Source organism: Tasmannia lanceolata, unplaced genomic scaffold, assembly GCF_043159265.1.
Source record: "Tasmannia lanceolata isolate RefF3 unplaced genomic scaffold, GAP_Taslan_0.1 ptg000007l, whole genome shotgun sequence".
Classification (NCBI taxonomy): Eukaryota; Viridiplantae; Streptophyta; class Magnoliopsida; order Canellales; family Winteraceae; genus Tasmannia; species Tasmannia lanceolata.
The window spans coordinates 10,693,349-10,717,156 of NW_027518684.1; the positions used below are offsets into that span (position 1 = coordinate 10,693,349).

Below are 23,808 nucleotides of genomic sequence, written 5' to 3' on the forward strand. Positions count from 1 at the left end.
CTTCTTGGAAACGTGCAGTCACAGTTGCTCTTGCAGCAAAAAACAAGCTTTGTTTTGTTGACGGAACACTCCTTAGGCCAGAGTCTCCCTCAACTCTCATCATGGCTTGGGAATGCTGTAACAACATGATCATTTCATGGTTACTCAACAACGTTTCGGCTGATATTGGAAATAGTGTTAGTTGTGCTGACACTGCGAGGGAAGTCTGGATTGATCTTGAAGAGAGATTTTCCCAGGGCAATGGCCCGAGAATCTATGAACTAAAACGTTCTATTGCAACTTATCGACAAGAAGAATTATCCGTTTCATCCTACTTTACGGCCTTGAAGACATTGTGTGATGAATTGGGTTCTTATGTCAAATTGTCTACATGAACATGTGGGGCTACTAAAGACTTGCAAAATCATTTGCAATCTGAACGAATCTATCAATTTCTAATGGGACTGAATGATACTTTCGGTACCATTCGAACCCAAATACTTGCTATGGAACATCTTCCTAATATTAGAAAGGTATATTCTTTAGTACAACAAGATGAGAAACAAAAGTGTCTCCAAAATTTGTCACAACAATCGAATGAGGCTGCTGCCCTCATAGCAAATCGCCCACGGAATCAGTCCCAATAACATGGAAATTGGAAAGGAAAAAATATAAATAATTCTATATGCGAACATTTGGATTTATGGGTCATTTGGATACGTGAGGATTTTAGAATCTTAGATGTCATCAAAATATTGGATGGGAAAGAATAGAAGGGGACTATCTGTTTCGCTTCTCTTTAGAATCTTGGATTTTAAGTAATAAAATCCAGGTTTTAGAAATCTCTCACCCATACTGAGATTTCTAAAACTTGGAAACATGGGATATCTCCTACTCTCTTGCTGACGGAAACGGATTATGGTCTCCTTGATTTTCAAGAAATCCAAGATTCTAAAATCTTTGTATCCAAAAGTCCCTAAGATTTAGAAAATGAAATTTTTCTGGAAAGAAATTTACCGAAAAAATGGCAGTGCCCACAAAAGGGATCTATGAGATGTGTCGTGTGCTCCTCGATGATATAGAGTGGAAAAACATTTCGACTTTTCTCCGTTATTAACCACGTACGGTAAATATGATGCGTCTCATTGTCTGGGCTGTTTTCATGGAATAAAATTGACATATTCTCCAACCATTCTCCAACAAATAACATTATATTTTCTCCAAAAGCGCCTGAGTAATTTGCAGCGCATTTTCCTTTGATGGGGAACTTTTCGAAGGTAAAATAATCTGGTGTAGCATTTCTTTGTAGGCAGTAGTGATGGAAATCGATTGTGCGATGTAGTAGTGATGGAAATCGATTGTGCGATGTAGATTTTCTTTTCCTTCTTCGTCCATGGCTGAGGGTGAAAAAATAGAGGACAACAACAGAGAAGAGAGAAGAATGAGTGGGAGGAAATAAAATGAAAGTTCCCTCCTCGCAAAAATGAAAGGCAAAGTGTTACATGCCTAGAATAAATATTAGATTAGTTAATCAGTATTTGATAGGATCGTTTTAGGAAGATATGATAAGACTAAGTAGTTAGAAGGACTATTTGTGATAAAGATTTTGGAAAGTTTTCATTGGCTTATATTTTGAGTTGGTCCTAATTTTTTGGAGTGATAGGTTTGACCGTTTGAATCCTAGAAGAGAGAAGAATGAGTGGGAAACATTTTGATGAAACCATACTTTTAATAAAGTGACGATCATCAAAATGCATACAGTGGTGTTGATAACATTTTACCTTTATCATTTAATCAGATCCCTAGTCATTTAGAGAAACCATGGGATAGAAATTTCGTCTGTAAGTCTCAGCATATTGTCTAAGAGAGACTAGTGGTGCAACTCGGGTCGGGTTGAGGCCAACACTAACCCAACCTGAGATGGCATTCTCTCAACCCTAACCCAACCCGCCTCCAAACTGTGTCGGGTTGGGTTCGGGTTCATCTCGGCCCAAATAAAATAAAATAAATACAAGGAAAAATAGCATAATCCTAGAAAATCATGAGAAAATTAGTCTTGGATCAACCAATGTCTAGGTCAAGCTCCATTCATATGCCTCAAAGGTCGGATCCTTTTTCAGAGTTTGTTTTCAGATCCTACTTTCTAGTCTGGGTTCTAATACATTTCGAATTGGACAGTACATCCGAGTGTCCTAGGTCCTTTTGTTGGGCAGTTAGACCATAGACATAAATGAATGAAAATATGTAGGGTGTTTTCATACATTATTGCCCTCCGCTCGGATCTAAGACTATCATAAATAATTTCGGACCTTAGCATATGGATCCAATGGACACGGATCTGATCCAGCTGTTGTGCCCAGATTATGTCCATTAACCTTCGGAATCTGGGTCCATTGACAGCCCAAATTTCAGGCCATTTAGACTATTATAAACTAAAAACTCACGGCCACTGCTAGAAAGACAATGGGCCGCAGTTGTTGTACTTCAATGGGAAGGCAAAATGCTGTCAATAAAAGAGGTGTATGGAATATGAGAGAGAGAGAGAGAGAGAGAGAGAGAGAGAGAGAGAGAGAGAGAGAGAAATCCCTGCTAGGGACTTTCGTAATAAGACAAAATATGCTAAAAAGTGAGCCTGTCTTTTATTATATTCATCAACAGCCAGCCGCATAATGCTTCCTGCGAAAGTCCCTAACAAATGCCTTGTTTAAATCCAAAATATCGTTCGCATAACAGGTTAAAAGAAGACGATTTTTTGTTTGTTTTTTCCATCACGAAACCTCTGCACTGACAATGACACCCGTTATCATTATCACGACCAGGCCATGCGTACAAAAAGTACCTTTTTGGATATTTGTTATACCGTCTAAAAAACGAGTATTGCATGGAGTAGAGACCAAAGGAACTATTTGGTGGACGTGCGGCCCCCAAAAAAGAGTGTGGCCCAAATTTTTGGGTGATCCAAACCGTTCATAACGTGTGATTTGTGGATGTTTAAAATGAACGGCAGTATAAAAACTTCCATGGATCAGAGGGTTAGGACCATCCTATGGAGAAGAGTTTCTTGGCATACTCATCTACATCCGGACTCAAGAAATGAACGGTTTATTTAGATCACCCATACAATGTGGGACCGACCTTTTTGCAACATATAAATTCTCCTAACGACCCTATATATGGACTCTCCCTTGATTTTATAAGGCACTTGTTGAGTGCTTGTTTAGGGCTCTGACTAAATTAATTAAACATAGTTTTTAAGTATAATAATCACAATCAGTTCTTAAAATCGAAAGCAAACGGGCCTGATTATCTGAGTCGGTTTAATTAATAAAGAAGTCTTCTTCACGCTTCCCTGATGATTGGCACTTCGTACAGAGAGTTACAGATAATGATGAAATACACCGAAGGTTAGTGTATAGCTGCTCGATTACAGATTATAGAAAAACAAGGGTTAAATCTCAAACGACTAAAATACCCCGGAAAAGGTCAATCACATGTTTTGTCTTTTTTGAGAAAGTCGGGACATTATTTTAATTATCAAAGAGGAAGTGAGGGTAGTTACGTCTTATTCTATGTAATATATTTACATAACAAGGGCTTTTATAATCTACCATACAAGCCTACAAGCTAACAAACTTTACAGTAGCTTAGCTATCATCTTCTTCAAGACAAATTAGCTTATCATGCCAGAAAATCAAAAAATAAGAAAAAATCACTGACCAATAAATTGCTTCTCCAATTTTCTAATTTCAATCAAGAAATTGGTAAGCTTTCAAATCACCCAACTCGCAAAAGTCACTCACCAGGATTTCAAAACAAAACAACTTCATGGATATATAAAAGAAGGCAGCTGTGAAGCTGTAAATCTAAAAAAAATCTAGATACAAGGCAACCTAAAACAGAAGCCAGAAATATCAAAACGGGCATTGGTTTACATAAAATGGCCCTTTTTATCTTCCAAAGCAGATAAATTATTAAAAAAGAGAGTATACCTTCCAAAAATAAAAGGGAATGACTTGCAATGAGCCCTAGAATTCAGCTTAACAACATAGAGAATAATAAAAGGCTACTGATGTTGACACTGCCATTTTTTGATAATTGCACAACTCAGCTTTATTATTATGTAAATAGCTGTCAAAGCCAAAAAGTTATTACAGTTCCCACAACGCTCTCAGAAGGTTATTAAAAAGGAAACGACAAGCTGAGTTTGTGCAATTATCAATAACCTACTTAAATAAGAGAAGATTACAAAAACACTTCGGGAGGGAAAGACTGCCCCAATGATCATAGCCATCTGATCTATGGAACTTTGTCACATTCTTTAAACCTTCTCTGCAGCACTTACTGAACTTTTTTCTTTGCGGAGAATAGAAATAAGCAGGGAAGATGGTGTTTGGCATATCCATCCCGTCCTGCCCATTTCTATAATTTCCACAATCTAACCATCTTTTACTTCTGGAGCTGTAAATTTTGCACTCGATAAAATTTAGCACAATGCTATGCTAAACAACAAGCCAGGAAAAAAAAAAGTACATGTGACGTACAATCTACATCAAGACGGATGAAAAGATTAATAACATGTTTTCCAACAATTCAACATCTACAAATAGATGTTTCAGAATTGAGAATGGTCTTAAAGTTTCAAGGGAACTCTGCCCAAGTGACAAAAAGAAAATCTATAGAATGAACAATTCTCTTACAGAGAAACTAGGAGGAAATGCAGTAAAAGTGTGGCTAAGGATAAATCAGAAATACATTGAGCCCTACTGAGGTCCAAAATTACGACGTAAGACAACTCAAACAACATGTCAACACCAATATTGGGCCATATTGAGCCCTGTTCAACAAGAAAATTAGCAAACTTAGTTATGATGATTTATAATGATTCTTATTTATTTTTGGGTAAAGTTTATGAAGGTTTTCGCGGGCGCTGTGTAGTGAAAATGCAAGTAGTATTATATTAAGATGATCCTATGAAGCTGATTTTTTGGTCACACCCTATCTGTGTGAGGGCCTATCAAATGAATGCTTTGGATCATCCAAACAAAGTGGGACCCTTATGTTTTGTGAGCGTTAGCAAACTTAGTAGAGAAAACGGTTTCTACACACAAGTGTAGATTAGTTATCTACACACTAGCTTAAAATACAGTGGGGGCCCACATTGTTTGGGTGATCCAAACCATTCATTTGATGGCCCTCACATAGATAGGGTGACCACAAAAAAATCAGCTCCATAGGATCATCCTAACCCTTCGAACCGTGGAGGAAAAAAATGGACAGATTTGTGAAGGTTTATACACGTCAATTTTACCTCCACAAATCGTAGGGTTGGGATGATCCTATGGAGCTGATTTTTTGTGGACACCCTATCTATGTGAGTGCCAATCAAATGAATGGTTTGGATCACCCAAACAATATACCCTCCACTGTATTTTAAGCTAGTGCGTAGATAACTTATCTACACTTGTGTGTAGAAACCGTTTTCTCAGATATACAATAGTTGAGAAAAGGTTTCTAAGGTATCGCGCAGGGTGAGCAGCCCTCTAAATACCCTATCTACCATAGTTGGTTGACTCATCCACCCCATTAGTTTTGTAGGTTATAGGTAGGATTATGGTTATGGTTAGGGTTAGGGTATAGTTATGGTTATGGTTATGATTAGTGGAGGTTTTTAAATGGATGGCTGCAAATTATTTGGGTTATGGTTTGTTAGGAACACCTAATCTATGTGAGGTCCTATAGGGTGAATGAGTGAAGCTACATGGAGATAGTGTTCTATAGACGGCTGCTCCTCACCCTACGCGATACCTCAGAAACCTTTTGCCCATATATATATATATATATATATATATATATATATATATATATATATATATATATATATATATTGTTCCTGCGCAGCTGCTTCAAAAACTCATGTGGCTCACATTTTTGGGGTGATCCAAAGCATTCATTTGAAAGGCCCTTCCATGGATAGGGTGTGTACCAAAATCAGCCCTATAGGATCATCCTAACCCAATCAAAGGTGGAGGGGAAAATGGACAGACACTGTTTCTGACCATTTTTTCCCTCCACAAATGGCAGGGTTAGGATGATCCTAAAGGGCTCATTTTTGGTACACACCCTATCCATGGAAGGGCCTTCCAAATGAATGCTATACAGTGGGCCCACATTGTTTGGGTGATCCAAACCATTCATTTGATAGGCCCTCACATAGATAGGGTGTGCCCAAAAAATCAGCTCAATTGGATGATCCCAACCCTTCAAACTGTGGAGGCAAAAATGGATAGATTTGTGAAGGTTTTTACACATCCATTTTTGCCTCCACAAATCGTAGGGTTGGGATGATCCTATGGGGCTGATTTTTTGGGCACACCATATCTATGTGAGGGCCCATCAAATGAATGGTTTGCATCACCGAAACAATGTGGGGCCCATTGTATTTTAAGGCATCAGTGTAGCTAAGTTAGGTACACGTATGTGCAGCTACCCTTTTCTCATATATATATATATATATATATATATATATATATATATAGAGAGAGAGAGAGAGAGAGAGAGAGAGAGAGAGAGAGAGAGAGAGGAAATGGTTTGTGAGCAGCTGCTCAGATAAGCTTATCTAAGCAGAGCTTATCTATAGTACTCAAAAGAATATGCATTCATTTCCAACTTCTTCGGCAATATAGTCCACATAGTCATAATGAAGGTAGAACAATCCTCACAAAGACACAACTGTCCCAAAAAGACACCACAAAATCAAGCTTACAGAGAACATAATACCAGATAGATAAGTCCACCATTCCAAATTTCTTTCATGCCCTACTTAGTTGATTCACAATAGAAAGATACAGGACAAACAGTAAGACAAAGCCTACACTTGCTAATATTTTAATCAAAGTATTTTCAAGCTCGAGTCGTTTATAACGGTCTTCGACGGTGCCTCTGTGTCCACTGTCAATCCTTGAGTCATAGTTGCTTTCAAACTGGCTGCCGCGTACACCATGTGGAGCCCAAAGAAAAAACCGGCACTTGGAACCCTGCATTTTTTCCTACATGTTATATTCTTCAGAAAAAAATATAAGTTAGATGTGTAGAATGTTTACTCACGCTTTCACCAGTGCAACGACCTTTGTTACCATTCGTGTTACTTTTTCAGAGCTGCTATATTCCCACAGTTGCATGGCACGGATGATACTCGTGAATTCCCACAATTGTTGCTTGAAGATGTCATTCGTTAAGGTCCCTCCTAAACAAAACAATGGTATTATATGGGCTTCGAAGAACTTCTACACTATAAGGAAAAAAATATTAGTCACGTCACGGATGAAAACAATGCTTCTAAACAGATTTGGATCATTGAATACACATCAAAACTTCAATCTGTATTGAAATGGCATCTCAAATCATTTAATCACCAATTCGATTGAGTCTTGAATCAATCGAATGGATTTACTACGAGTAGTGACGAACATAGGTCAGCAAGATAAGTGTTTATCTTATGAATTAGAAAAGAAGTGAAAATCAGTATGCCGACAGAGACTAAGGCCCTGTTTGTTTTATATTTTGAAAACTTATTGTCAGTCCGAAACTGAGTAGTGGAGTCAAGATTATATGTAAACTTAAGTCCAATAATCAGATTTGGACTAAAAATTGGTTTTGAAAACACAAAACAAACAGGGAATAAGAAAAATTTAGTAAAAATTGCACAATTTGGAGTCAAAATTGGTTCTAAAAACCCAAATCAGACATGGACGAAGAGCAGATTCCATCTTCTAGGTGGAAGACACCACATTATTAAAGATTTGTCATTAGGGTTTTTTCTAACCTCTAAAAGAAGGAATACAAAAAATAAAAAAAAAATCCCTAAATAGAAGGAGTTTGCATCATCCCAAGTAGAAGAAACCCTATACCGTTTTGTTCAGAGAGCCCCAAATCGGTGTAGGGTTTTCTCAAACCTCCAAAAAAAAAAAAGGAAATACAACACAAATCTTGGCTGTAAAACGATGACTCACCCCAAAAATTACCTTCAAGCGAACTTTTCAAGAACTGATATGGGGATTTCGTTTGAAGAAATGCTTACCCAACAACTTCTCTTACGCTAGGAGGCGGCGGAACCCTAGTTCGCCTGGGATGGAAGGAGGAGGCGGAACCGTAGCTGGTTTGCAGAGGAGCAAGAAAACCCTAGTTTCTGTGCGCGATGGTTTTCTCGTTCGGAGAGGAGCAACGAAAACCCAAGTCGATACTTCTTTTTGCGTTTCCAAACATATAGCCAATGAGAGTTTGTTTAACGCTTTTGCGCAGGTAACTTACCTCAGGTATCGCGAAGAATCTCTTTTCCCATATATATACAGTGGGGGCCCACATTGTTTGGGTGATACAAAGCATTCATTTGATTGGCCCTCACATAGATAGGGTGTGCCCAAAAAATCAGCTTCATAGGATCATCCTAACCCTTAGAACCGTGGAGGCAAAAAATGGACAAATTTGTGACGGTTTATACACGTCCATTTTACCTCCACAAATCGTAGGGTTGGGATGACCCTATGGAGCTGATTTTTTGTGGACACTATCTATGTGAGGGCCAATCAAATGAGTGGTTTGGATCACCCAAACAATATGCCCTCCATTGTATTTTAAGCTAGTGTGTAGAAACCATTTTCTCATATCTATGCTCGAGCGCAGCTAAGATTAGCTGCCCTCGAGCATAGAAACAGTGTGGGACCACATTTTGGGTGGGATCCAAAGCATTCATTTGATGGGACCACATTTTGGGTGGGATCCAAAGCATTCATTTGATGGGCCCTTTTTTGGGTGGGATCCAAAGCATTCATTTGTCCACAAATCTGTCCATTTTTGGCCCCACAAATGGACACCCTAAGGTGATCCAATGGAGCTAATTTTTTGTGGACACCCTACCCATGAAAGGGCCCATCAAATGAATGCTTTGGATCCCACCCAAAATGTGGCCCCACACTGTTTCTATGCTCGAGGGCAGCTAATCTTAGCTGCGCTCGAGCATAGATATGAGAAAATGGTTTCTACACACTAGCTTAAAATACAATGGAGGGCATATTGTTTGGGTGATCCAAACCACTCATTTGATTGGCCCTCACATAGATAGTGTCCACAAAAAATCAGCTCCATAGGGTCATCCCAACCCTACAATTTGTGGAGGTAAAATGGACGTGTATAAACCGTCACAAATTTGTCCATTTTTTGCCTCCACGGTTCGAAGGGTTAGGATGATCCTATGAAGCTGATTTTTTGGGCACACCCTATCTATGTGAGGGCCAATCAAATGAATGCTTTGGATCACCCAAACAATGTGGGCCCCCACTGTATATATATGGGAAAAGAGATTCTTCGCGATACATGAGGAAAGTTACCTGCGCAAAAGCGTTAAACAGACTCTCATTGGCTATATGTTTGGAAATGCAAACAGAAGTATCGACTTGGGTTTTCGTTGCTCCTCTCCGAACGAGAAAACCATCGCGCACAGAAACTAGGGTTTTCTTGCTCCTCAGCAAACCAGCTACGGTTCCACCTCCTCCTTCCATCCCAGGCGAACTAGGGTTCCGCCGCCGCCTCCTAGCGTAAGAGAAGTTGTTGGGTAAGCATTTCTTCAAACGAAATCCCCATATCAGTTCTTGAAAAGTTCGCTTGAAGGTAATTTTTGGGGTGAGTCATCGTTTTACAGCCAAGATTTGTGTTGTATTTCCTTCTTTTTTTTGGAGGTTTGAAAAAACCCTACACCGATTTGGGGCTCTCTGAACAAAACGGTATAGGCTTTCTTCTACTTGGGATGATGCAAGCTCCTTCTATTTAGGGATTTTATTTTATTTTTTGTATTCCTTCTTTTAGAGGTTAGAAAAAAACCCTAATGAGAAATCTTTAATAATGTGGTGTCTTCCACCTAGAAGATGGAATCTGCGCTTCGTCCATGTCTGATTTGGGTTTTTAGAACCAATTTTAACTCCAAACTGTGCAATTTTTACTAAATTTTTCTTATTCCCTGTTTGTTTTGTGTTTTCAAAACCAATTTTTAGTCCAAATCTGATTAGTGGACTTAAATTTACATATAATCTTGACTCCATTACTCAGTTTCGGACTGACAATAAGTTTTCAAAATATAAAACAAATAGGGCCTTAGTCTCTGTCGGCATACAGATTTTCACTTCTTTTCTAATTCATAAGATAAACACTTATCTTGCTGACCTATGTTCATCACTACTTGTAGTAAATCCATTCGATTGATTCAAGACTCAATCGAATTGGTGATTAAATGATTTGAGATGCCATTTCAGTACAGATTGAAGTTTTGATGTGTATTCAATGGTCCAAATCTGTTTAGAAGCATTGTTTTCATCTGTGACGTGACTACTATTTTTTTTCCTTATAGTGTAGAAGTTCTTCGAAGCCCATATAATACCATTGTTTTGTTTAGGAGGGACCTTAACCAATGGCATCTTCAAGCAACAATTGTGGGAATTCACGAGTATCATCCATGCCATACAACTGTGGGCATATAGCAGCTCTGAAAAAGTAACACGAATGGTAACAAAGGTCGTTGCACTGGTGAAAGCGTGAGTAAACATTCTACACATCTAACTTATATTTTTTTTTGAAGAATATAACATGTAGGAAAAAATGCAGGGTTCCAAGTGCGGGTTTTTTCTTTGGGCTCCACATGGTGTACGCGGCAGCCAGTTTGAAAGCAACTATGACTCAAGGATTGACAGTGGACACAGAGGCACCGTCGAAGACCGTTATAAACGACTCAAGCTTGAAAATACTTTGATTAAAATATTAGCAAGTGTAGGCTTTGTCTTACTGTTTGTCCTGTATCTTTCTATTGTGAATCAACTAAGTAGGGCATGAAAGAAATTTGGAATGGTGGACTTATCTGTCTGGTATTATGTTCTCTGTAAGCTTGATTTTGTGGTGTCTTCTTTGGGACTGTTGTGTCTTTGTGAGGATTGTTCTACCTTCATTATGACTATGTGGACTATATTGCCGAAGAAGTTGGAAATGAATGCATATTCTTTTGAGTACTATAGATAAGCTTATCTGAGCGGCTACTCACAAACCATTTCCCCTCTCTCTCTCTCTCTCTCTCTCTCTCTCTCTATATATATATATATATATATATATATATATATATATATATATATATATATATATATATGAGAAAAGGGTAGCTACACATACGTGTACCTAACTTAGCTACACTGATGCCTTAAAATACAATAGGCCCCACATTGTTTCGGGATCATCCAATGGAGCTGATTTTTTGGGCACACCCTATCTATGTGAGGGCCTATCAAATGAATAGTTTGGATCACCCAAACAATGTGGGCCCACTGTATAGCATTCATTTGGAAGGCCCTTCCATGGATAGGGTGTGTACCAAAATGAGCCCTTTAGGATCATCCTAACCCTGCCATTTTTTGGAGGAAAAAAATGGTCAGAAACAGTGTCTGTCCATTTTCCCCTCCACCTTTGATTAGGTTAGGATGATCCTATAGGGCTGATTTTTGGTACAGACCCTATCCATGGAAGGGCCTTTCAAATGAATGCTTTGGATCACCCCAAAAATGTGAGCCACATGTGTTTTTGAAGCAGCTGCTCAGAAACTCCATTTTCCTGAGCAGCTGCGCAGGAACACTATTATATATATATATATATATATATATATATATATATATATATATATATATATATATATATATATATGGCAAAAGGTTTATGAGGTATCGCGCAGGGTGAGGAGCAGCCGTCCATAAAACACTATCTCCATGTAGCTTCACTCATCCAACCCATTCACCCTATAGGACCTCACATAGATTAGGTGTTCCTAACAAACCATAACCCAAATAATTTGCAGCCATCCATTTAAAAACCTCCACTAATCATAACCATAACCATAACTATAACCCTAACCTTAACCATAACCATAATCCTACCTATAACCTACAAAACTAATGGGGTGGATGAGTCAACCAACTATGGTAGATAGGGTATTTAGAGGGCTGCTCACCCTGCACGATACCTCATAAACCTTTTCTCAACTATTGTATATATGAGAAAACGGTTTCTACACACAAGTGTAGATAAGTTATCTACGCACTAGCTTAAAATACAGTGGAGGGTATATTGTTTGGGTGATCCAAACCATTCATTTGATTGGCACTCACATAGATAGGGTGTCCACAAAAAATCAGCTCCATAGGATCATCCCAACCCTACGATTTGTTGAGGTAAAATTGACGTGTATAAACCTTCACAAATCTGTCCATTTTTTGCCTCCACGGTTCGAAGGGTTAGGATGATCCTATGGAGCTGATTTTTTTGTGGTCACCCTATCTATGTGAGGGCCATCAAATGAATGGTTTGGATCACCCAAACAATGTGGGCCCCCACTGTATTTTAAGCTGGTGTGTAGATAACTTATCTACACTTGTGTGTAGAAACCGTTTTCTCTACTAAGTTTGCTAACGCTCACAAAACATAAGGGTCCCACTTTGTTTGGATGATCCAAAGCATTCATTTGATAGGCCCTCACACATATAGGGTGTGACCAAAAAATCAGCTTCATAGGATCATCTTAATATAATACTACTTGCATTTTCACTACACAGCGCCCGCGAAAACCTTCATAAACTTTACCCAAAAATAAATAAGAATCAATATAAATCATCATAACTAAGTTTGCTAATTTTCTTGTTGAACAGGGCTCAATATGGCCCAATATTGGTGTTGACATGTTGTTTGAGTTGTCTTACGTCGTAATTTTGGACCTCAGTCGACCCTCTTCTTTTCTCAAATTATCTTTGCTGAATTAGGGGCTTGTTCATGAACTTTGCTCGTATGATCGAGTACCCCATTATAAGTGCAGTCCTTTCAGCCCTTCTATGTAGAGATTATTGGCCATCTCATTAGCGCATCTAGGAATGTGCTTACCAGGGTTTAGCTTGGGTCGCCCAGGCAGTAATATTCACTTAGTCCCCTTCAATCCATAGTGGACCTGATAAATGATCTTTGAAAATGTGCAACCTGGTTGAAAGAACCAATGCTTTCTCGTTACGGATGACCTTTTCACTTATTGAAGCCTTCTCGTCTTCAATAATCAGTCCGTCCGAGTTCGTAAATTTCAACCAACCCCAGGAGGGCCCAATTACCACAAAAGCTATTGTTGAAATTCAGCTTGATGGTGGTTCCAATTGGATGAGCTCTCCTGGGGATGTATTTCTGATTTATCCTTAGCCACACTTTTACTGCATTTCCTCCTAGTTTCTCTGTAAGAGAATTGTTCATTCTATAGATTTTCTTTTTGTCACTTGGGCAGAGTTCCCTTTAAACTTTAAGACCATTCTCAATTCTGAAACATCTATTTGTAGATGTTGAATTGTTGGAAAACATGTTATTAATCTTTTCATCCGTCTTGATGTAGATTGTACGTCACATGTACTTTTTTTTTTCCTGGCTTGTTGTTTAGCATAGCATTGTGCTAAATTTTATCGAGTGCAAAATTTACAGCTCCAGAAGTAAAAGATGGTTAGATTGTGGAAATTATAGAAATGGGCAGGACGGGATGGATATGCCAAACACCATCTTCCCTGCTTATTTCTATTCTCCGCAAAGAAAAAAGTTCAGTAAGTGCTGCAGAGAAGGTTTAAAGAATGTGACAAAGTTCCATAGATCAGATGGCTATGATCATTGGGGCAGTCTTTCCCTCCCGAAGTGTTTTTGTAATCTTCTCTTATTTAAGTAGGTTATTGATAATTGCACAAACTCAGCTTGTCGTTTCCTTTTTAATAACCTTCTGAGAGCGTTGTGGGAACTGTAATAACTTTTTGGCTTTGACAGCTATTTACATAATAATAAAGCTGAGTTGTGCAATTATCAAAAAATGGCAGTGTCAACATCAGTAGCCTTTTATTATTCTCTATGTTGTTAAGCTGAATTCTAGGGCTCATTGCAAGTCATTCCCTTTTATTTTTGGAAGGTATACTCTCTTTTTTAATAATTTATCTGCTTTGGAAGATAAAAAGGGCCATTTTATGTAAACCAATGCCCGTTTTGATATTTCTGGCTTCTGTTTTAGGTTGCCTTGTATCTAGATTTTTTTTAGATTTACAACTTCACAGCTGCCTTCTTTTATATATCCATGAAGTTGTTTTGTTTTGAAATCCTGGTGAGTGACTTTTGCGAGTTGGGTGATTTGAAAGCTTACCAATTTCTTGATTGAAATTAGAAAATTGGAGAAGCAATTTATTGGTCAGTGATTTTTTCTTATTTTTTGATTTTCTGGCATGATAAGCTAATTTGTCTTGAAGAAGATGATAGCTAAGCTACTGTAAAGTTTGTTAGCTTGTAGGCTTGTATGGTAGATTATAAAAGCCCTTGTTATGTAAATATATTACATAGAATAAGACGTAACTACCCTCACTTCCTCTTTGATAATTAAAATAATGTCCCGACTTTCTCAAAAAAGACAAAACATGTGATTGACCTTTTCCGGGGTATTTTAGTCGTTTGAGATTTAACCCTTGTTTTTCTATAATCTGTAATCGAGCAGCTATACACTAACCTTCGGTGTATTTCATCATTATCTGTAACTCTCTGTACGAAGTGCCAATCATCAGGGAAGCGTGAAGAAGACTTCTTTATTAATTAAACCGACTCAGATAATCAGGCCCGTTTGCTTTCGATTTTAAGAACTGATTGTGATTATTATACTTAAAAACTATGTTTAATTAATTTAGTCAGAGCCCTAAACAAGCACTCAACAAGTGCCTTATAAAATCAAGGGAGAGTCCATATATAGGGTCGTTAGGAGAATTTATATGTTGCAAAAAGGTCGGTCCCACATTGTATGGGTGATCTAAATAAACCGTTCATTTCTTGAGTCCGGATGTAGATGAGTATGCCAAGAAACTCTTCTCCATAGGATGGTCCTAACCCTCTGATCCATGGAAGTTTTTATACTGCCGTTCATTTTAAACATCCACAAATCACACGTTATGAACGGTTTGGATCACCCAAAAATTTGGGCCACACTCTTTTTTGGGGGCCGCACGTCCACCAAATAGTTCCTTTGGTCTCTACTCCATGCAATACTCGTTTTTTAGACGGTATAACAAATATCCAAAAAGGTACTTTTTGTACGCATGGCCTGGTCGTGATAATGATAGCGGGTGTCATTGTCAGTGCAGAGGTTTCGTGATGGAAAAAACAAACAAAAAATCGTCTTCTTTTAACCTGTTATGCGAACGATATTTTGGATTTAAACAAGGCATTTGTTAGGGACTTTCGCAGGAAGCATTATGCGGCTGGCTGTTGATGAATATAATAAAAGACAGGCTCACTTTTTAGCATATTTTGTCTTATTACGAAAGTCCCTAGCAGGGATTTCTCTCTCTCTCTCTCTCTCTCTCTCTCTCTCTCATATTCCATACACCTCTTTTATTGACAGCATTTTGCCTTCCCATTGAAGTACAACAACTGCGGCCCATTGTCTTTCTAGCAGTGGCTGTGAGTTTTTAGTTTATAATAGTCTAAATGGCCTGAAATTTGGGCTGTCAATGGACCCAGATTCCGAAGGTTAATGGACATAATCTGAGCACAACAGCTGGATCAGATCCGTGTCCATTGGATCCATATGCTAAGGTCCGAAATTATTTATGATAGTCTTAGATCCGAGCGGAGGGCAATAATGTATGAAAACACCCTACATATTTTCATTCATTTATGTCTATGGTCTAACTGCCCAACAAAAGGACCTAGGACACTCGGATGTACTGTCCAATTCGAAATGTATTAGAACCCAGACTAGAAAGTAGGATCTGAAAACAAACTCTGAAAAAGGATCCGACCTTTGAGGCATATGAATGGAGCTTGACCTAGACATTGGTTGATCCAAGACTAATTTTCTCATGATTTTCTAGGATTATGCTATTTTTCCTTGTATTTATTTTATTTTATTTGGGCCGAGATGAACCCGAACCCAACCCGACACAGTTTGGAGGCGGGTTGGGTTAGGGTTGAGAGAATGCCATCTCAGGTTGGGTTAGTGTTGGCCTCAACCCGACCCGAGTTGCACCACTAGTCTCTCTTAGACAATATGCTGAGACTTACAGACGAAATTTCTATCCCATGGTTTCTCTAAATGACTAGGGATCTGATTAAATGATAAAGGTAAAATGTTATCAACACCACTGTATGTATTTTGATGATCGTCACTTTATTAAAAGTATGGTTTCATCAAAATGTTTCCCACTCATTCTTCTCTCTTCTAGGATTCAAACGGTCAAACCTATCACTCCAAAAAATTAGGACCAACTCAAAATATAAGCCAATGAAAACTTTCCAAAATCTTTATCACAAATAGTCCTTCTAACTACTTAGTCTTATCATATCTTCCTAAAACGATCCTATCAAATACTGATTAACTAATCTAATATTTATTCTAGGCATGTAACACTTTGCCTTTCATTTTTGCGAGGAGGGAACTTTCATTTTATTTCCTCCCACTCATTCTTCTCTCTTCTCTGTTGTTGTCCTCTATTTTTTCACCCTCAGCCATGGACGAAGAAGGAAAAGAAAATCTACATCGCACAATCGATTTCCATCACTACTACATCGCACAATCGATTTCCATCACTACTGCCTACAAAGAAACGCTACACCAGATTATTTTACCTTCGAAAAGTTCCCCATCAAAGGAAAATGCGCTCCAAATTACTCAGGCGCTTTTGGAGAAAATATAATGTTATTTGTTGGAGAATGGTTGGAGAATATGTCAATTTTATTCCATGAAAACAGCCCAGACAATGAGACGCATCATATTTACCGTACGTGGTTAATAACGGAGAAAAGTCGAAATATTTTTCCACTCTATATCATCGAGGAGCACACGACACATCTCATAGATCCCTTTTGTGGGCACTGCCATTTTTTCGGTAAATTTCTTTCCAAAAAAATTTCATTTTCTAAATCTTAGGGACTTTTGGATACAAAGATTTTAGAATCTTGGATTTCTTGAAAATCAAGGAGACCATAATCCGTTTCCGTCAGCAAGAGAGTAGGAGATATCCCATGTTTCCAAGTTTTAGAAATCTCAGTATGGGTGAGAGATTTCTAAAACCTGGATTTTATTACTTAAGATTCTAAAGAGAAGCGAAACAGATAGTCCCCTTCTATTCTTTCCCATCCAATATTTTGATGACATCCAAGATTCTAAAATCCTCACGTATCCAAATGACCCATAAATCCAAATGTTCGCATATAGAATTATTTATATTTTTTCCCTTCCAATTTCCATGTTGTTGGGACTGATTCCGTGGGCGATTTGCTATGAGGGCAGCAGCCTCATTCGATTGTTGTGACAAATTTTGGAGACACTTTTGTTTCTCATCTTGTTGTACTAAAGAATATACCTTTCTAATATTAGGAAGATGTTCCATAGCAAGTATTTGGGTTCGAATGGTACCGAAAGTATCATTCAGTCCCATTAGAAATTGATAGATTCGTTCAGATTGCAAATGATTTTGCAAGTCTTTAGTAGCCCCACATGTTCATGTAGACAATTTGACATAAGAACCCAATTCATCACACAATGTCTTCAAGGCCGTAAAGTAGGATGAAACGGATAATTCTTCTTGTCGATAAGTTGCAATAGAACGTTTTAGTTCATAGATTCTCGGGCCATTGCCCTGGGAAAATCTCTCTTCAAGATCAATCCAGACTTCCCTCGCAGTGTCAGCACAACTAACACTATTGCCAATATCAGCCGAAACGTTGTTGAGTAACCATGAAATGATCATGTTGTTACAGCATTCCCAAGCCATGATGAGAGTTGAGGGAGACTCTGGCCTAAGGAGTGTTCCGTCAACAAAACAAAGCTTGTTTTTTGCTGCAAGAGCAACTGTGACTGCACGTTTCCAAGAAGGGAAATTATCTCCCGTAAGAGGTTGAGGGACAAGGCTTACCCATGGATTATCTGAAGGATGCAGAAAGTAGGGTGAAGAATAGTCAAGGGTTGATCCGGTTGAATTCGTTCCAACGTTAGAAAGGGTAGTAGTCCCACTCACGTTTTCTCCAAATCCAGGCTGCACCGAAGTGATGTTGTCTGTTGGAGCCACAATTTTGGATGAAATGTGAAGACACAAAAAAAGAGATCAGATTTGAAAAACACAAGCAGGAAGAAGAATATGAGAAGGCCCTAAGGTGGAAATCGTACACTCCATGTAAAACTCTTAGGAATTTTAGGAGAAAAAATATTGTTACTATTTCCAGAGAAAGGAAAACATAAGAGTACAAAACGTGGGAACACTTACTTCCATTTTCCACTAGATATTTAAATAAATACAAGATACAAACCGATCCCAAAATTATAGGACTTTCTATACCTCACATATTTGCTTCTATGATTATGCGCAACTAATTTATGCGATTTACACAAATCTCGTCTCCATCACAGCTATCACAACAATATTAGTATCTCCAAAAATCTCGACTCAATCACAGATATCATAACATGGCTCTCATACCTGCTGTTAAGATAATTTCTAGTTGATTGAAATTAACTTTAAAATATAGACAAAACGATGCAAAATGTAATTGAAAAGAGAGCAGGGTTTGACCGATTCAAGATCATCCATCTCCTTAATGGAATTCAGCTTGCTTCATTAACTGTTTCTCTCTTTTTTACAAAGAGAAGTCGAACCTCATTTCTCCAACAAAATAGGAAACTTCAACAAAATACTAAAGCATATACACGCTTCAAGTTGCTGCTACCAACCAACTCCTATCTATGGCAACATTCCAATATAAATAAACTTTTATCTAGAGTAACTAAAATAAAATCTTATTGTAGCAAACCAAGTAGAACATTTGTCTTTCATATTAGCTGAGATTCTCGCTCTCCTTGTTTGGACAACTTACAAATTAGGAACATTTCCTCCCTTGCAAATTAGGAACATATTCTCCCTTGCAAATTATGAATATTCTCTCACTCTTTTTGAACATCCTGATTGTTAATTTATCTTTCAAATTTGATTGTTTGGATTTAGTTTTTTTATTTCCTAAATTTAATAACTATAGTCTTTATAAGCAGAAAATCTTGACTCTCTCTATATATCTGTTAAAGTATAAAAGATTAAAAACGCCTTTCTCCAACAGCTTAAGCTTTTGGAGTAACTGGTTGTTTCACATGGTATCAGAGCAAATGCTTGGGTTCAAACCTCCCGGATAGCAAAATTTCACATGCAATGGCCAAACCCAAAAGAGGGGCCACATGTGCCACATGTAGGCCAACCCAAGAAAGAGGGGTCACACGTGAGGGGGAGTGTTAAAGTATAAAAGATTAAAAACGCCTTTCTCCAACAGCTTAAGCTTTTGGAGTAACTGGTTGTTTCACAATATCTGTATGTGTGCGTGTCGGTTATTTAGTTGGTTTGCATTTTAGTTCTTAAAGCTAGTCACTTTAACACTTGAATTTAGCTTGTAAAACTATCTATCACCTAAATCTAAACTGCTAACTCAATTTTGGCCCGTATCTACTAAATCTCATCTGCCGAAATTTCTCTCTTGAATAGCTATACTCACCATCTACTTGCCTTGCATTCATATTTTTCTATTTCAATTTGTTTTCCGATCTTATCATTTTTTAGTATTTTTGTTTGCAATTATTATATTTTTTTGCGAGATTTTCAGGTTCTATTTTTTTCCATAGCATTTCTTTTGATGGAGACTCCATCTTATCTCGGTTCTCCCTTTGATTGATTGAATTGTCAATTGCGTGGCTTGAAGATTGATTTTTCCTATAGGGATTTCATTTTCCACTTGTAAGTTGGAACAACCATCTTGTATCCAAAAGACAGTATAAGATGATATTCCCGGCACCATCTGATTGAAATAATGTCGGTCCCAATCATTTGCTAAGTTCCAACACATGTTTACTACATGGATTGATTCACAGCAATGGCTTCGGCCATCTACTTTATGTCAACGGTCTATCGCCACAACTACGTGGAAAAGAAATCCTGAATATGTGGGAAAGGATATGCACTTTATTAAAGACAATGTAAGCGAATTTAAAATTACATTATCTTTACAATTATGCAACTGAAATATATGATAAAAAATTTATATCTCCTGTGCAGTTAACATTTTTTTCTTGCTACAGTTCTAATCAAATTTATTCTATTGTATATAGTTTATATGGCTCTATGATGCGTTTAGAATACCAATAAATAGTCTGCTGGCATTTTGTGCACTATAAGGGACCTGATACCATTGATCTATATGGTGTGCTATAGGTTGAGCAATGGTCTGTTTGTGTGGCCAAGCAGCACTACAAATAATATCAATCTCAAACCCATGCTTTTGCCTTTAGGTTTATGGGTTATATTGGGAGACTTTGTGGTTAGAAACGGTTTTTTTTTTTTTTTTTTTAATGATTGCAGTTGGTTTTTTTAAGAAAAAATCATTATCTTGAACTTTTCCATTAACCATGTGTAAATACAATCATTATCCCACGTGCATCGCATGAGATTTCTTTTCTAGGAAAAAGATTGAATATAATGGTGTTTTTTTTTCCACCAGAGAAATCACAGTTTATGATCTTTCGATGAGGAGGGGTATGGCGCTTCGGGTGCTCAACACTATAGCGGAAAGACAATCATGGTTCGGCAAATGGGGATATAAAGTCCTTAGCAATATTGGGACCAATATATATGACATTTCAATCAATAAAATTCAAGCTGCAAATGTCGAGAAATGCTTAGAAGATTGACTGATGTATATTTACAGGACAAAATGAGACAGATTCTCGATGATTACGTTAGAATATTAGGAAAGAAAGTGTATACTTTTCATGATCTGATAAACTATATGATGGGTGTTTTGGACATTCTTGGACCTATTAATGAGTTGGAGGAGCCAGCGCTGATTGCAATCGTATTAACTACAAGGCCTCACGACAATGTACCATCATTATTGACTGATGGCGCAAAGATAACTGCAACTGCATTGAAAAATTATCACAATCAATGGGTGTCCCAAGATACTGTCCTTGCTTTGGTAAGTCAAAAATTTATGAATGCACGCTGGATTCTCAGTACTATACTAAACAAGAGCAATAGTAGAGTTGTGGGAGACTACATACTTAGTCAATCACGAATGCAATACAAGATAAAATCTCGTGAAGCCATTTATGAAGATTTGTTATTGTTGTACGGAGTTTTAGAGAAAACATGTCAAAATGATACCAATGTGATTCTTGAATATCGACATTTCATTAAAAAATGGGAACCGGTCAACAATAATCGCACGTTACTATTTTAAGTGACTCCAGGAGGGGCAGGGGCGGAGGCGGAGGTGTTCAAACGAGGACCATTACCCCCAGAACTACTCAAGGTTCCAGCATTTCACTCAGAGGATGAAGTGAAATCGAAAGCTCAAGATTCTCTAAGAAATACCTACATATGCATGGAACATTTTGTTGTGACAGGAGCGAACATGGATGAAGATAACCATTGCATAGTGCAAATAGAGGGGATTGGGATGGGTACAAATTGCAATAGGAAATATGAAGATGGCTTTGATTGTGTATGTAACGACACTGAAGATGAAGTCGGGACGGACAGACGTGGATTTGTAGTCAGTGCATGCGCAGGAGCCATCTGGCTTGTCACGAACCGGTGTGGCCAACCCAAGAGTGCGCAAGATGCACAGGTATTCTCTTCTTGAAATTGAATGACACTGCGTTAAACCACATCAAGTGGTATCAGAGAAGAGAAAGCAACTCTCTGGAAGGTAACAAGTTCGGACATTTTAAGGATTCTTATAAATTCTGACTCAGGTGGAGTTTTGTGACTTTTCCATCTTTGATTACTTTACTATTTTGACAGTTGGTTTCCATGTTTAAGGATTCTTGTAACCTTATCTCTTTTCGTACATGAACAAAGGACATGATTTTTCTCACCTAAATCAGCATAATCCTTGAGCAAAGACCAATAAAATACAGAAAGAACAACCATTTCAAACCAAAGCCAAAACACCCAAAACACAGAAATTTTCTTAAAGGAAAAATACACTTAGACCCCCTGTGGTTTCGAACACATTCAACTTAACCCCTAATGTTTAAGAAGTTACAAGTAAACCCCCTGTGGTTTCAATTTGCGTAAGGTAGACCCCCTCAGTTGACGGTTCGTCCGCAGATTGAAGGGTTAGGATGATCCGATGGAGCTGATTTTTTGGGCACACCCTATCTATGTCAGGGCCCATCAAATGAACGCTTTGGATCATCCAAACAATGTGGGCCCACTTTGTTTTTAGTAGTGTTTGGATTCGGGTATGGGGTTTGGAGGGGTGTATGGGGTCTTCATTAGCATTGATAGTGTTTCAAAAGAGGGGGTCTACCTTATACAAATTGAAACCAGAGGGGGTCTACTTGTAACTTTTTAAACATTAGGGGTTAAGTTGAATGTGTCAGAAACCATAGGGGGTCTAAGTGTATGCAGCGACATTAAAGAAAGCATACAAGCCTAATTCCTTGGCGACATTAGCATGTCTTATTGTAGCGAGTCTATGTTCTTGCTTAGCTCCTCCAGTTTCTTCATTCTCAGCTTCTCATTCTCACTCTCACTCTATGGCGACATTAAAACCCACCACACCTTTATGGGGCGAATGGGTGCCTAACATTTGTAAGCAGGCCCGAACCCATCACTTAGGGGCGTCGACATGGCTTATTCAGTACAAAGTTTATATGAGGTCCTAGGCCGTCCATATTAGATGGCGAATCTTTTCTTCAATCCCCATCGGATATCTTATCCATGTGGGGACATCATTCAAGTAAGACTTGTTTTCGGGTCACTTGACCCCAAATCGCACCATTGTTCAGATTGTGATAGCGGCAACATTGAGAGCCACACAGAGCTCTCCATGTGTGAAGGCCGAGGCTGCCGCCCTCGTGCGTCTCGTTTCCCTCGAGGTCCCACACTAGCAGACATCTTCACTAAGGCTCTTGGGCGGGATCAATTTCATCGTTTACTTGGCAAGTTGGGCAATTTTATCGTTTACTTCATGCTCCTAACTTGAGGGGGAGTATTGACGTAACTTCTATCCCTACTTATATGGGATTTTCCCTATCCTACTATCTGTGGGATATATGTAACTTATACCAAGTCTCTTTCTAAGTGTTAAGCTGTGTATTTCGGTCAAGTGTCTATCCAGAACATGTGCGTTTCATTGTTTTCTGATGTGGGTTTTCTGCTCAAAATGTTTCATCTATGATATCCTTCTCAATGAATTGTGAAAATGTAGATTGGATTCCATCTATTTCAGTCGTAGAAATGCTTCTCTTCCACTGGAGTTGTAGAAAATGAACCAGAATCTGGCCATTAAAATTAGAATGAGAATGTCAGATTCAATTTTCTTTTCTAAAATGTCCGAAAAAGAGATTCCATTTACATCGTGATTAATATATTTTTGAATGAGTGGATATCTTCATCTAGATTAGGATTTTTTCTTCTTTTATATGTAGTTCATGTTGCTAGAATTGCCGAATTTAATGAAAACTTGGCATATCGTTCATTGACTTGGCCGAGTCGGCTTGGTTTTACTTTGGCTGAGTTTTTGTCTGAGTCCAAGCTTTTATAAACACGACTCTTCCTCAAACTTTACTGCTAGCAGATTTCATAGTAACATTATTTTTCTTTCAGCTTATTTTCTGACTGGTCATGAAGAATCAATGCTTATTGTAAATTTGGCCATAAATATTTCTATATGTTTTCCTACTTGTTTGGGTTGCTTTCACCTCCTGTGCTC

At 38.1% G+C, this 23,808-nt stretch overlaps 1 protein-coding gene across 11 annotated transcripts in view; it reads left to right on the top strand.

Annotated features, from left to right (window-relative positions):
* LOC143881850 (histone deacetylase HDT1-like) overlaps positions 1–23,808 on the top strand; it is a 59,100-nt gene that overhangs the window by 19,306 nt on the left and 15,986 nt on the right. The window lies entirely within an intron of this gene.